Consider the following 14,373-nt stretch of genomic DNA (forward strand, 5'->3'; position numbering starts at 1 on the left):
CCTACCTGTCGCGTGTGCCGCCGCGAGTTTTGAAATTCTGTCGGAACGTCGGAGACTATAGCTAAGTATATATCTGACGGGTAAGTATATATCTGACAGGTAAGTTGCATGTACAAAAACAGCATCGTCAGGGTCGCAAGAGGGCTCGGTAGATGGGGTTGAGGAGGCAGCGACAATGGAACTCTGAGAGCCCGCTTGCACTCTAAACACTGATTGACGATTCTCTTAACCAGCATTCTCAGTGCTGGCATCCAACACTCTATCTGAAAAGTGAGATAACTGTACTGACACCACAGTGAAGATGAATTCTGTGTATACAACATTACAAGTTTGCCCTTAGGAGGCAACAGGTTCAAGTCGTTCAGTGTACTACTAGCGCTTTCCAAATGATATCTAGAATATATTACATTACTGATTAAAACTAATTTTAATTGTCTGGAAAATTAACTATTTCATGGGAAGCTTCTCCACCTTTCTCCAAATATCTGCACAAAGTGGGCCAATGATGACATTGTTCTGCATATGCGCTCTTGGTTAAGGGATTATCTCTAATTTTCAGAAATTTACATATGTTTCATTGTATTGTAAAGAGAGCTGTAGCTGGATATACTCTTCCAAAAGTGGAGTAATGAAGCAGGAGGTGCTGGCTGAAGTTCCTTCTATAACTCTTGTACTGCAGACATTGCTGTTGATGAAGATGTATCGTCTCGGGAGTCATCAGTTGTGGCTACAGGACCTGGATTATTTAATGTGGTTAAGCCTCTTGCCCACAAGGACTGCTTGTGAAGTTACTTAATGTCTTCTTTGTAGGAATATACTGCAAGTCAAATCCACACTCCTGTAGAATAAAAGAGACTTTCCATGCCCGGTTGGCTATAAATGTATGCTTTTTTTCAATTTTACTACCCACCCATGCCTTAACTATTTTACTATCTCCCCAGATCATTACTTTACTAAATTTACAGGTTTGGCTTAGATACTTGGCTAATCTGGCCCCGACGAGTAAAGCCATTAGCTCTAATTGTGGGATCGTTAGCTTGTGTTTCTTCAAGGGGCAATTATAAGTTTTGTTGTTAATAGGTAAGTCTCCCCATTGACGTTTCTAGCATAAGCTACTCCCCATAAACTTTCATGGAAGCATCACAAAAATCATGCAATCCTGAACTCTCTGGAACTACTTCCTTTTTGAACTTTAATTGATCAATCTCCATAAAATCAGCAAGTATTCCTCTCACTTCTGCTGCTCTTTCAGGGGTTAGCACATTGTCCCAACCCCACTTTCTCGTTCCACAGAACTTGCAAAAAGTTTTTACCTTTGATGAACATTGGGGATACAAGGCCTAAAGGGTCAAAGTTGGACACAACTAAGGACAGGATCTTTCGTTTGGTGAGTACCCATTTCTGATTTATCACTCCCTTTCCCTTGAACGGTCTAAGTGACAGTGTTGGACTCGCAGTTCCAAACCATTCCAAGGATTGGAATTTCTACTGGCTCTTCAACATGAACTTTGGTTGATTGATTTGTTTATTAAATCTGGTGTCATAACATCTATGAACTTTGGAATCAAATTGTGAATTGTTACTAGCTCATCCCCTGAGCAGCATGTGAGCGCATTCCAAAATTGCTTTGATTTGAACTGAATCTTGCATCATTTTCTCAACTGAATCATAAGTCTTAATAAAATTGTCGACGTAAAAGTGCTTTATGAGCTCATCTCTACCCTCCCTCTGCAGATGAGTTCGTAAGACTTGCTGCAAGAGGTATAGGTTCGAGGTTACACCAAATACTATGACTTTGAAATCAAAGTGGTAATTTTGGATGGATTTCCAGGCCACAGAAAACGAGCTTATTTGGCGTCTTTGGGTCTAGGATAACAGAGTGAAACGTTAGAAATATTGGCAGTAACAGCATAAGGCTTGGACCTGAAATCTTAATAACAAATCGGATAACACTTCTACTAAGTTAAGGCTGACATATTGGCACTTGTTAAGTGACCACCCACCACTATGCTTTGAAGAAGTTTAAGCACTACTTGGAGTTGTGTGGTCATGCTTTCCTTAATGGCAGACTGAACTGGTAAACTCGCGAGGTTTGTTTAACACTGCTCACAACATATTGCATCACAGCATGGTGTGAAACAGTGAATTGCTCATCGGGCTGAATGCCCAGGGTGTCCAGTCTCCACCACTCATCAACGTCATGCTTAGTTTCTTGAATTCTACACACATGTTAAGTTCTTACGACAGACATATCAACGCACTGTCTAGCCCATCCTGGCAATCTCCCATGAAGGGATACTCCATTAGGTGCTACAAATAAGCTGATGCCATCACACTTTTCCAATCCATACACAAAATAATTGAAATAATCAGCATCAATCAATAATTTGCACATTTTCAAGTGTGTCACTTTCAACCTCCTGATCAGCAAGTGTGTAACCTTTCTGCTGCAAGTGCTCTCTTACATTCATCAGCCCGACGCTGTGAATGGGCATGTTTACCTTATCATGAACTAAAAAATGTAACCTCAGGACTCAATGGCCTATTCTCAGTTGGCATGCTACTAAGTTTAACTCCCCCTCCATCACAGCAGTTGCAAAGGGGGCAATATTCAGTGTAACCTTTTTGACATGGGAAGGTTCAACTCAGTGGCCATATGGCTACAAATAAAGCTCCTTTGGCTTCTGGTGTCAAAAAATACTTGGGTTACACATTCCTTATTATTATTACCATGAATGGTAGCTGAAGCAGTTGGCAATAAAGTTGGTGGCAAGTCCATGTTACTAAGAGAATTCAGTACTCTAGCATTAACAGACGGCTTCTCGTCTGATTTGTTAGATTGATTGTTTAAGTTAAGCTTTCTCTTCAGGCTCTCTTTTTGCTCGCTTTGGATCTGAGTGGTGGCTTTAGATACAAGGTTGGATATAGGAACGGTGTTAGTAGGTGAAGCTACGTCAGAATTTCGATTAGATGAGGGTATGGTGACAGCCTCCACAAAACTGATTACTACGGCACTCATGACCACAATGTCCTTTCGTAAGGCAATTGAAACGTTGCTTTTGCATTAAGACCCCATGAATGATTGTCACAAAATTGTGACATTTGTGGAGTGCCCTTTGTTGCAAAAGAGGCAAAATTTATCATGAGCAGCAGCTGATGGCAGTTCGATCACAGGCTTTGAGGAGTTTGAAGATGGCATCAGAATCGCAATGTTGCTCAAAGTATGAATGTGGAAGTTTAGATCATACATTTCAGGCACTGAATAACCTGACTTACGCAAAAAGTTGACAACTTGAGGATAAACTCCCCCCAGGACAAGTTTCTTGTTTACGAAGTTTAAGTACTATCCCTTCCCCGCCTAACATGGGACTAAGTTTGTCAATTTGCTCCAGTACAATAACCAAGTTAGATTCGGAACTTTTTGAGGCTTTCATGCTCAAATGTAGGGGTAGGCAAATCCCCAAGGCAATTGAATAACAGAGATAATGTCTGTTTCGAGTTACCATATTACTTGCCTAACAAATGGATTGCTACATTATAGTTCTCTGCAGTGATGCTCAACAACTTTATTAATCTAAGTGGCTCATCTTCCAGCATGCTAAGTAGGAGTGTGAACTTGGTGATCAGATTTAGCTCTGATTGGTTGTGCACAGATCAGATTTAGCTCTGATTGGTTGTGCACAGATCAGATTTAGCTCTGATTGGTTGTGCACAGATCAGATTTAGCTCTGATTGGTTGTGCACAGATCAGATTTAGCTCTGATTGGTTGTGCACAGATCAGATTTAGCTCTGATTGGTTGTGCACAGATCAGATTTAGCTCTGATTGGTTGTGCACAGATCAGATTTAGCTCTGATTGGTTGTGCACAGATCAGATTTAGCTCTGATTGGTTGTGCACAGATATCAAAGAGCTGATTGAATGTTGCGTACTCGCTCATATGCCCTTTCAAGACAGGTAATTTAATCTCCCTTAATTTCCCATGAGACTGTTGACAAGTCTTGGAAAGCTGTGAGACTCCTACCTAACCTGTCACTAAATTGGTTATTTACTAGCTGGGGGGGCTGCACCCTCCCAAGCCTCCCCCCTTTTTATTTAAGAGTTCAACCTTGATATTCTTACATTTTGGGCCAAGATAAACAACTTTTCTTTGTTAAAAGCTTCCTTATTATGCAATTCTAAAATAGAAAATGACCTCGAGAATGACCAAGGTATGTAAGTTTGGTTAGGTCTTGTATTGTTACATTTATCATGTCAAACCATTGGTCAAGGTTTACTTTGAACAGCACAGCTGTAATGTAGAGTCATGGCCATCCAATTTTATCTAACCTAACCTTGCTGTGAAAGCAATGTCTAGACCAACATCAATTTTTCTACCATGCCTAGTCTCACATAACTTAACTAGCCTAGGAATTTCAGTTATTAGTTGTATGGCTGATAATGGATAACAGAAGGGCTTCTTACCGGTTGCTGCCAGATTTCCGTGGTTGCACAGCTCTTCCCTTCCCTGTGCTTTGAGTGCCCACCATTTCTTTTCTACATCACACTTGGTCCGGGGGACAGACTCGGGAAATGAAGCATTCAGTTTTTTTGTGACATCTTCCCACGTGTCTCGTCTCATCTTCGCTGTCACTTCCGACCTGAATTTTTTCCCTTCTGTTATATGCCTCTTTTCATCTGTCAACTGCAGTAGACGAAGACAAGCGTCTTGCCTTCCTCAGCCTCCTGGGGTTTGGAATACCCATTGGCACTGCAGAATCATAGCAGTTGGTATTGAATGCATTTCTAAGGATGGATGGTGACGATGATTTTGGTCTGTGTTGTTTGAAGAGTCTGACAGTCCAAAAAATTGAAAAAAAAAAACATACCCGGAAAATAAATACTTTTGATTTCAACAATAATATATAGATCACAAGGTTAATATCATAAGTAATAAATATATTGGATTTTTTGGTATAAATTTTTTTATTAAAATAATGGCTTAAATCGTATATTCATGGACTGTAGCAACATATTTTCCGCTATTGTTAGCGGAATCTTCCCTTAAAAGTTTCTCATAAACATACTCTCTTTCATAGCTACGAGATTCTCTCAGAGCATTGATAAAACACTCTTAGAAATTCCTCTTAACTATGAGTGATTGAGTGACTTATAAGGGAATATTTATGAGCTTTCATAAGACCTATGATAAATACGGCCCCTGACGTTCTGATGGTGGCGGCCATGTTAGAATGTCACTGTTAGCCTAGTCCGACATGGAATAGTAGAATAAACTCGGTCAATCGTTGCCTAGCCTAACTGTACCCTGACTTTTGATAATAACTTAGTGGGAATTTGAACCTTTCTTTAATTTTTTGTATTTTTCGATCATTGCACATTAATAAAATAAAGTTGAGAAAATGCTATGACCTATCCTGACGTATTCTGCATAGAGCGAAAGGTTACTTTGAAAGGGCATTCTCATGTGAAACATCTCGGTCATTTTATAGCAGGGTGCTGTAGTAAAAGTGATGTGAGACTAAAACAGCCCTTGTATTATCACACTTTTGGGAAATCAGGAGCAGTGTGCGATAACCTAGTGGATCCTGTGTTATAACCGAATTGACAGCTTATGCCCCAGGTATCGTTATCCTGTTCATCAAAGGAAATGATATTGACGTTAACGATGACGATCCAGAATTGGTCAATAAAGTAAAAATAACATCTTAGGACTAGTAGAGAGATTGGAAGTTATCTACAACTGCAAGGTTTTAGTAGTAAGTGTAGAGATTCGTAATGCTCCTAGAAACATCCCTAGGGATAGATACTGAGCACGAAAAAATCTACTAAACCAGTTATTGAAGAGAAACCGAGAAATAACTTTTGTTTTCAATCAGTTAATAGAAAGAGACTTTGCCGGTGATAGAGTACATTTCCAGTATGATAGTTATAAGACACTGGCTTTTTTCGCCTCCTGAAGGCGCTGAGGGGGAAGCCTGCGGAACTTCGCATGTGTCGGGGGCCCTTTAGTCACTATATGGTTGTATATGCCGTGCTTGGCTGGGGCCCCGGGGACTTAGCGAAGCTCGGGCTTAAATACCTCAGGAACTCCGACAGTAGGTGTGCATACTGGTGGGGGGCGACGGCGTTGATGGTGGGTCTGGGTCCCGCCGTTAACGGAGAGACCGGCAGGAGTCGGTATCGAGGAGGCGCTTGCGCCCACGTCGACTAGCAGGCCGAAGTGCGCCAGAAAATCGGCCCTCAGGAGTGGGGTTCCTACTTCCGCGACGATGAAGTCCCAGGAGTAACTCTGGCCAAGGATGGAGATCGACAGGAGCCTGGTGCCGTAGGAGAGGATGGGGTTCCGTTGGCGGCCGTCAGGAAAGCGGCCGGTCTGGTGTCTGGTTGCGGTCCTCTGGATGCTGGGAAGACCGATTTAAAGGCCCCTGTGTCGACCAGCATCATCCTGCCGGAGACGGTGTCGCATTTTCGTAAAACCTACTGTTTTTGAGGCCCTGGGTTCTTCGGCTGCCATGGCGGCCTGTCCTGCTGGCCGCCACCCCGTTTTTTGAACGGGCGAACGAGCAGGGCGGCAGGCAGTTTCGGTCGTCCTTTCCGAACCACTTGTGGTAGCGACAGAAGCCGGGGACCTCCATCTGCTGTGGTTCGGTGGACGTCTGTTGGCGATGGCGTTGATGGGCTGCTCTAAAAAATCTTCAGGCTGGACGGAGCTGACCGGCTGTGTGGCCGGTTTTAGCCGCTGTGAAGCCTTGATATTTAGTCTAGATGTTGCGCCGTTTATGAGGTCCTCAACAGGCATGGTGTAGGGGTGAGCGATCTGGTTGTGTACCTCCGGGAGGAGTTGGCGAGGTAGATTTCCCGTGTGAAGCTTATCTCCTGTTTGTTGTTTGTGCCACCCAAGTCTGGTAGTGACAGGAGATCTACGACCATGCTCCAAGCGTCTCTTGAACTGAGGTCGTGGCATGGGTTTATGGCAAGGTCGATGGCACGGGCGAGCTTCGGCGATGGGCAGGGAGCAAGCTTCGAGGAGGAACTTTTTGTGGTGCTGTATTTGAGGTGTGTGTTTGAAAGAAAAATGAGATGAGTTTTCTGTACACGTCCTCCGGAAGGGCGTTGAGCACTGTGTCGGCCTGTAGGATTTCGTCCGGTCAGGTCCGCGATTCTGAATGTGGCTCTCCACCCTGCGCAGCCACATCGATGGGTTCCCCTGCGTATGACGGCGGCAGCTTTACGGTGAGGGCGGCCCGCATCTTGTGTTGCCCGGCCGTCGTGTGTTGGGCGCTGGTGTGGAGTTGCGGAGGGCCTCGATGCGGGGGCGGGCAGCTGGTGTGATGGGAGGTTTGAGTGTTCTCCGAGTCTGCGGGGTCCACGTTTAACTGCATGAAGGAGGGGATATCCGCGTCCATGCTCGCTCCTTTGACCCCTTACTGGAGTTACTCGCGTCAGTATGCACTTTTTGTGCGCGTGTGGTTCCGCTAGTGACGCTGGTGGGGTACGCCGACAAGAGTCAGCACGCTCAAACGCTGGTTACAGCGCCGTGTTTAGCCGCTAAGAGCGTTTTGGAGAAATCCTGGAGCCAAGACTAAGTTGCCGTGTCAGTCCGCTAATGGCTCCGGGACACTCCGGGGTCACCACTGTAAGGTGTCAAAGAAACGAGCAGGTAAAAGTTACTGCTACTTTATTACAGATCCAGGCAGTTTATATAGCGGCCGACTGACGCCGCCCGCGAGAGACAATGGAATTGACTGTGACCTGAGGTCGAAACAATAAACAATAATATGCAGTGAACGAGTACAAATTACAATACAAAACATACAGAACTACAATATGGATACAGTCTTGATGCCTGTGAATGAAGAAACATGTGATACACAATGACATTTGTATAAATACGCATAAAGTAAAAATGATTAAAAATGCGTGACCTGGCACGTTTTAGGCGTGACTAATTGAGCTTGAAGAAAATGGGAAGTCACCAAAGAAAACATGCTCAGCGGAGACTTAATTAATGGCGCCGCCGAAACACTACCCTGGCGCCGATGTGGTGACTTTACAGGCCTGTTGGAAGGTGAGGCTCTGGAACTGATGTCTGGTTTTTAATTAGAAGGTGATAAATATTTGCAAGCAGTGAACTTGTTAAAAGGGACCTATGGCAGAAAAGACGAAATCAAGTTGTGTTTAGTTAGAAAACTCTTCCAAACTGAGACTCCCAAGGCAGATGCAGAACCGCTACAAGGTTTTAGAGCACAATTCGAATGCTGCATAAGATCACTGGAGGGTGAAAAACTGGAATTGAGTGAATTATATACCATCTTGCTCTACAGCAAACTACCAAGGAGTGTAAGTAAAATAATACAACGAAGGTGTGGAGAAGATTGGTTGAATTTTGACACCTTTAAAAAATATCTTGAAGAAGAAATACACAAATTGAGGGCTTTTCCACAGACTGAAACAGCAAAAGCTAATACATTGACAACAGTATCTGCTTTCGCAGTAGAACAACGGCAATCTGTGAAGCCAAAAACAACATCGGTAAGGCCCAAAGAAAGTACAAACAAAGCCAAGGTAAACCAGGTTAAAGGATGTGCACTTTGCAGAGGCAACCACATTATGGACACATTGTAAATCTTATGTAACAGGAGGAAAGATAGAACGACTCGGAGCTCTGGGTTTGTGTTTCGTATGTGCATCCAGTAAACACTTCAGTTCCGACTGTGACAGGCAGGGTTGTAATAATGGCTGCACTGTTAGACATCATAGTGTTATGTGCATCAGAAAGCAGCCAAATGAATCAACGGTAGGTGGGGTACAAGTTGGAACTCTCTCTTTGACAAATACCCGGACAGGGAAATAAGACGACTAGGAAGTCGATCTTACCTACAGCCACAATAACCCTAAAAGTTGAAAAAGGTCGCATTGTGCGAAAAAGAGGGTTGTTAGGTACCTGTGCCGAGAGATCATTTATAAAGAAATCTGCTCTTAAGGGACTACTATAAAAGCAAGGGAGCTGAAAACATATAATTGAGAAGGTACTTAACTACTACACCAGTTAAGGAATATGAAATGGTGAACATCGCTGTACCTCATCAGGGTAGATTAATAAATATGGATTGTATAGTGGTAGACGAGCTACCAGAATATATAAAGAAATTCGGCGTCAAGAACTTGAGGTCGAGTAAAATGAAAATCAGTTTGGCTGATAAAGATTTTGATCTACCCGTAGAGAAACAATCGCCTATTGAATTGTTAATAGGAGTTGACAATGTGTACAGCATCTTACACCCAGGGTTTAGAAAATTTGAAAATTTAATATTGCTACCAACCATATTTGGTTGCGTGATAACCGGAACATGTCGTTCTCCTCCCACCAAGGAGACTCGTGTTTCCATTTTAAAACTGGCAGTGGAAACCGACGACATAATTATGGCTGAAGGGGCTACTCAATTAAAGGATCCAAAGGAAGATCTTTAAAGCTTGTGGGGTTTGGATTATTTAGGTATTAACTGCAGTGAGATAATGGAACATTAACAGAATGTATTAAAGAACTTTGAGAGTACTATAACTTATTCTGAAACTGACAAACAGTATGTTGTGGCATTGCCTTGGAAAGGCAATAAAAGGAGATTAACTTCCAACTTTGGGTTGACTTGAAACAGATTAAAACAATAGTATGTCAAGTTTCAGAAAGACACGCAGTATCTAGAACACTAGCAGAAAATCTTGAAGGATCAGGAGGATAGGAGATTCGTAGAGAGAGAGAGTGGAATGTTTTAAAACAGAAGACTGTCATTTCTTGGCACACCATGGCATTAAGAAGGACAGTGCAACAACCCCTATTAAGATAGTATTTGATTGTTCAGTTAGACAGGGGAAAAGTGGGTTGAGCTTGAATGATTGTTTGTGGACGGGACCACATATAACAGCTGACCTGCTCAAAGTTCTGCTGCAGTTTAGAACAAAATCATTTGCTTCTATTAGTGACATAGAGAAAGCATTTTTAATGGTGCAACTCAGGGAGGAGGATAGGGACTATACTAGGTTTTTATGGTTGGAAGATCCAACAGACCCTAATAGTAAATTGTTAGTGTATAGATTTAGAGTTGTTGTATTTGGAGCTTACATGTTCTCCCTTTCTGCTGAATGCAACGATTAAGAAACACCTGTCTATGGTAGAAGGTGATGTAGAAAGGACAAAAAGAGGACTATATGGAGATAACTTGCAGTTCAGTAGCAATGATGATAATGAACTGGTGATTTTTTTCTTTGAAGCAAGTAAGATATTTGCACAGGCACATTTATATCTGAAAGAATGGACGAGTAATAATGACTCGTTACAAACTATTGCCAAAGCGTATGGGATTAGTGCCAGAGAACAAACAACTCATAAGGCCTTAGATCTGAACTGGGACAAAGAAAAGGATACCTTGACATTACATCCGACTAAGATAAGTCCAGCCAGACTAAGAGAGAAGTGTTGAGAACTGTTGCACGGATTCATGATCCATTAGGAGTGCTTCTACCCGTTACTATTAGGGCAAAGATATGCCTGCAGAATTTGTGGAAGCAACAACTAGATTGGGATGAACAACTCCCATACCCGTTACATAACCAATGGGTTGAGTTATCCGAAGACATAGAAAAATATCTTGATGTTTTCTTTCCTAGGAATACTAGCCCAGGAAAAGGGGATACCTTACACATATTCTGCGGTGCCAGTGAGTCAGCATATGATTGTGTAGCTTATAGAGTAAAGAACGGAAACTCTTATTTAATGATGGCAAAGGCAAGAGTAGCGCCTATTAAAGAATTAACTGTTCTGAAACTTGAATTGATGGCATTGTTGCTAGCAGCAAGAATGGCCAAATTTATTAAAGAATCCTTCGAGAAGGATGAGTTTGTGGAACTGTTCATTTGGTCGGGTAGTAAAGTAGCCCTAAGTTGGCTAGTATTGAAAAGTGTTCTCCCTGTGTTTGTGAAGAATAAAGTACAGGAAATAAACTTTAATTCCAGAGGCGGTCTTGTCCTATGTGCCTACAGATGATAATCCCAGTGACTGGCTGACACGTGGGAAGAGGACAGAAATGATCTTGGATAGTTCTTTCTGGTGGGAGGCACCCCCTTGGTTAAAAATTCCTCTAGGCCAATAGATAGGTCATGGGTTGGTGGATCAATTGTGCAGGGTAGGGAAGAGAACATTTTGTTCAATACTGTAGGGGACAACCTGAATGGTAATACTCACTTGCTGAATTGGGAGAGATTCAGCAAGGTTAAAAAGGTCTGTAGGACAACAGCGTGGATCCTACGATTTTTTAATAATTGTAGGAGTTCAATCAGTATGAAGAGGCATGGTGAATTGACCTTGGAAGAACTCCAAGGTGCAAAGAATAAGACCATTGCCATCATACAGAGAGAATATTTCCAAGAGGAATACGAGTTTGATGAAGGGGGTAAGAAAACCAAAACTGGCTCTCGTACACCAGTTGAATCTTTACCTGGACAATGGGGTAATAAGGTGTAAGGGTAGACTAGAACACGCACAGTTACCCGAATCTGTTAAGTTTCCCATACTATTGCCGAAGAGTTGCTACGTTACTCGGGTAATTATCAAAGAACATCATGATGCTAATGCTCATATGGGTGTAAATGCCACTGTGGCGAGTGTCAGACAGGAGTTCTGGATCCCACGGATAATGCAACTAACAGAGTATAATACACCATTGTGTTATTTGTAGGAGAAAGCAGGGGAGGCCGTATAGGCCCAATATAGTTCCTCCATTACCCGAGTTTAGGATGCAGTAAAGGCAACCTTTCAATACCACAGGCGTGGACTACACTGGCGCATTTTGGACTAAGGGAAAAGGACAAAGCCCTGAGAAGGCTTATATCATCATATTTATGTGCCTGATAACCAGAGGCATACATGTGGAGCTAGCTGATAACCAGTCCTGTGACTCGTTCCTCATGAGTTTTAGAAAATTCTGTAGCAGAAGAGGCTTCCCAGCACTCATGTTGAGTGACAACGCCGGCACGTTTGTAGCGGCATCAGAATACCTTAAGACCATGTCGGAGAATCCCAGGGTAAAAGAACATCTGTTAGATATGAAGTGTAACTGGAAGTTCATTCCAGCGAGAGCACCATGGTTTGGTGCTATATGGGAAAGGCTGATAGGACTTCCGAAGTCATGCCTAAAAAAGATCATAGGCCAAGCCTTGCTCAGTTTTGAGGAATTGACCTGTGTGCTAGTGGAGCTGGAAGGAATTATCAATGACAGACCATTAAGTTACATGCCCGGGGATTTGAATCAGTTGGAAATTTTAACCCCTAAACATTTGATCCTCCCAAGAGAAGTAGTAAATTGGGAAGAGATCTCCGGTGACCCTACCTATGGATGGAGAGAGTTCACCGAGAAAAGATTCCTATACATATCCAAGTTGTGGAAGAGATGGGAGAGGGAATATTTAACAACGTTAAGAGAGACCCATCGAGTAGGAATGGAGCATGGCCCTTGGCCCAGGATAGGGAAAGTTGTCCTCATTCATGACGAGGGGCCAAGGAGCAAGTGGAAGTTGGGCCAAGTGATCGAGTTACATATGGGGAGAGACAAGGTCCCAAGAGTGGCTACTCTAAGAACGGCACACAGCCAGCTTATGAGACCTGTAATTAAGTTACCCCCTAGAGCTGTGGCAGGAGATAAGAAACTAATCCTCCGACAGATGACATTAAGTCATGCACCCACCCGAGCAGAAGGACTGTTCAAATAGCTGCAGAGGCCAGAAAGGCATTGATAAGAACAGGACTACTGTAAATAATGTAGGCATAAGTTTTCTTGCAGGGGAGTATGTCGAAACTTCGACAAGAGAGATTGTACTTTTCCGCAAGTTGTGGTATAGTTTTAAGTATTCTCTTTAAATTTACGTAAAGTGGAAATGCGTATTGTTATGTAGAAGAAGGATATTATGTTTCGTTGTTCGTATTTAGTAGTAAAAAATGTTGTCTTAGTTGTTTCGTATTTTTGATTGTAAGTACAGTATACTTGTAGTATTGCTTAACTACCGGATTGGTTGTTGCACGGTTGATAGTCGAAGGTTTGGTTTCAGTCAAAGACGGCCGTGAAGGCAGTCGCTTCATAGCTGTAATAGTGTGGATCTAGCTAGAGGAGGACTCATTATTGCAGCCATAATTGTCGGTGTCTACAAATCCATTTAAGTATTCCTGTTCCTTGTAAAGTACATTTATGAAACTTTCTTTAGAAGATATGCATATCGAAATGTAAGGAGAATTTCTTGAGGTGTACTTTAGATGAGGGTAATGAAATAGAGACTGTGCTTATGCCACTCTAACTGTACGTCGAGCTAGGAACAATTGAATACGCCAATAGTAAGTTCATATTGTTAGTTTCGTTAATATACACAACGCAATGAATTAATATAATCACAATTTAAACTAACATAAGAGTGAAGTAACCTGGGTGTCGTAGCATAAGACTTAGGCTACGATTTGGGTCAGTACATTTCAGATTGTTTAGGCTATACGACAACGCTGACGATTTGAAATGTTATAATTATTCTGATTGAGTCGGAATATAACTTTTAGACAAATGAAAAATAAATGGTCAGTTGAAGCAACTATGAAAATTCATCTGAGAGTTATCTCGTAATACAGCCTATAGCCAACCCAAAAATAGTAATGAAACATTGTACATGTAAAAGGAACAATCATGTTGCCCAATAATGAAGACGAACCAGTTGAAAAGAATATATTAAATTCTGAAAATATACAGTAATGTGCAAGACAATAAAATATATAATATTCCTACCTTGGAAAATAAAGGAACCTCTTTAAAAAAAAAATAGTTTACAGACAAGATCTTCCATCAAAAATTAAAATTTTAGGTCAAATAAAGAAGTAAGACCATATGAACCTAAACCCTTATAGTGCAAAAATTGCAGTAATATGGACACACACACACACAAAAAGTTATGGCAACTTCAGATGTGCATATTGTGGATCAAATGATCACACAACATAATGGAACTGTTATGAACCAACAAGAAGAGACCATTAGAAAGAAACAAAATACTAATGACCATAATGACTAATCCACCTGCCGAGCCCAGATGGAAAATAAAGTGAGAGCAATCAATATCAAGAAAAAAACAAATTTAGCTCATCAACATCACAAATAACAAACCAGTCAACAGAGGCCTCACCTTAAAATCAAGATATACCAAAAGATAAAGAATCCATTGATCAAAATGAATATGTAAATGGAGATTTAATCAACCCATCACCAAAAGAGAAAAAAAAAACCATAAGCACAAATGTAGCCTAATAGCTTAGTGGCACCCTGGCGGATAACTAGGAGTCTGCCCT

The sequence above is a fragment of the Macrobrachium rosenbergii genome, chromosome 58 (genome assembly GCF_040412425.1).
Source record: "Macrobrachium rosenbergii isolate ZJJX-2024 chromosome 58, ASM4041242v1, whole genome shotgun sequence".
Taxonomy (NCBI): Eukaryota; Metazoa; Arthropoda; class Malacostraca; order Decapoda; family Palaemonidae; genus Macrobrachium; species Macrobrachium rosenbergii.